The sequence below is a fragment of the Petromyzon marinus genome, unplaced genomic scaffold (assembly GCF_048934315.1).
Source record: "Petromyzon marinus isolate PM22_M1 ecotype Great Lakes invasive population unplaced genomic scaffold, UKy_Petmar_22M1.pri1.0 PM_G_Scaffold_26, whole genome shotgun sequence".
NCBI classification, from domain to species: domain Eukaryota; kingdom Metazoa; phylum Chordata; class Hyperoartia; order Petromyzontiformes; family Petromyzontidae; genus Petromyzon; species Petromyzon marinus.
The window spans coordinates 1537501-1539142 of NW_027422828.1; positions in this window are offsets into that span (position 1 = coordinate 1537501).

Sequence of the window (1642 nt, forward strand, 5' to 3'; positions counted from 1 at the left end):
GCTGTTAGGGTGGCACAGAACTCCCTCGGAATGGGAAAAGGGGTCATTTTCGTGTTGCCACATTGCATAGGAACGCCATGAAACTTCCAGAGGCATTTGCAGCAGAAAGGCACGTGCACTCAAAAATTTTAATATTTTTCACGCATAGACCCCGTCAAACGCTAGAAGTTGGCGGGGATGTCTCTCTTGTGGCTCACGGGGCTGTTAGGGTCGCACAGAAATGCCTCGGAATGGGAAAACGGGTCATTTTTGTGTGGCCACATTGCATAGGAACGGCATGAAACTTCCAGAGGCATTTGCAGCAGGAATGCATGTGCACTCAAAAAAGTGAATATTTCTCACGGATAGACCCCGTGAAACGCTAGAAGTGGGCGGGGATGTCTCTCTTGTGGCTCACGGGCGCTGTTAGTTAGGGTCGCACAGAAATCCCTCGGAATGGGAAAAGGGGTCATTTTCGTGTTGCCACATTGCGTACGAACGGCATGAAACTTCCAGAGGCATCTGCAGCAGAAATGCATGTGCACTCAAAAACGTCTATATTTTTCACGGATAGACCCCGTGAAACGCTAGAAATTGGCGGGGATGTGTCTCTTGTGGCTCACGGGGCTGTTAGGGTCGCACAGAAATCCCTCGGAATGGGAAAACGGGTCATTTTCGTGTTGCCACAATTGGCATACGAACGGCATGAAACTTCCAGAGGCATTTGCAGCAGAAATGCATGTGCACTCAAAAACGTGAATATTTTTTCACGGATAGACCCCGTCAAACGCTCGAATTTGGCGGGGATGTTTCTCTTGTGGGTCACGGGGCTGTTCGGCTCGCACAGAACTCCCTTGGTCCACCTGATTCGTGCATACAGGCAGCAACTAAAACTCTGTAAACCTGCTGTGAGGACATCTAAACAGTGGACCAGTGAGGCTGTGGAAGATTTGCGGGCGTGCTTAGACTGTACTGACTGGGATATGTTCACGACTGCTACCAATAGTCTGGATGAACTCACAGAGGCTGTGTACATCAGCTTCTGTGAGGACTGCTGTATCCCAACACGTACCAGGGTGAACTTTAACAACAACAAGCCCTGGTTCTCAGCAAAGCTCAAAAGGTTGAGGTTGGAGAAGGAGGAAGCGTTTAGGAGTGGGGATAGAGACAGATTCAAGGAGTCGAAGAACAGGTTTAGCAAAGCGGTGAGAGAGGCTAAACGACTGTACTCAGAGACACTAAAACACCAGTTCTCTACTAACGACGCTGCTTCTGTCTGCCAAAGGGCTCAGGCACATCACCAACTACAAACCCAGAGCGCCCCACACCACTAACGACTCCCGCCTAGCCAACGACCTGAACGAGTTCTACCGTAGATTTGAAAGACAATTGGACTGTCCTGAACCACCCCTTCCCACCCAAGAGGCCCCATCCCCCACCCATACTACAGAAACGACTCTCTCCTTTCAGGAGGGAGAAGTTAATGGGCTTTTCAAGAGGCAGAATCCACGCAAAGCAGCCGGGCCGGACTCTGTCTCTCCAGCCACCCTCAGGCACTGCGCTGACCAGCTGTCTCCGGTGTTCACCAACATCTTTAACACCTCCCTGGAGACATGCCATGTACCAGCCTGTCTCAAGTCCTCCACCATCATCGCTGTGCCCA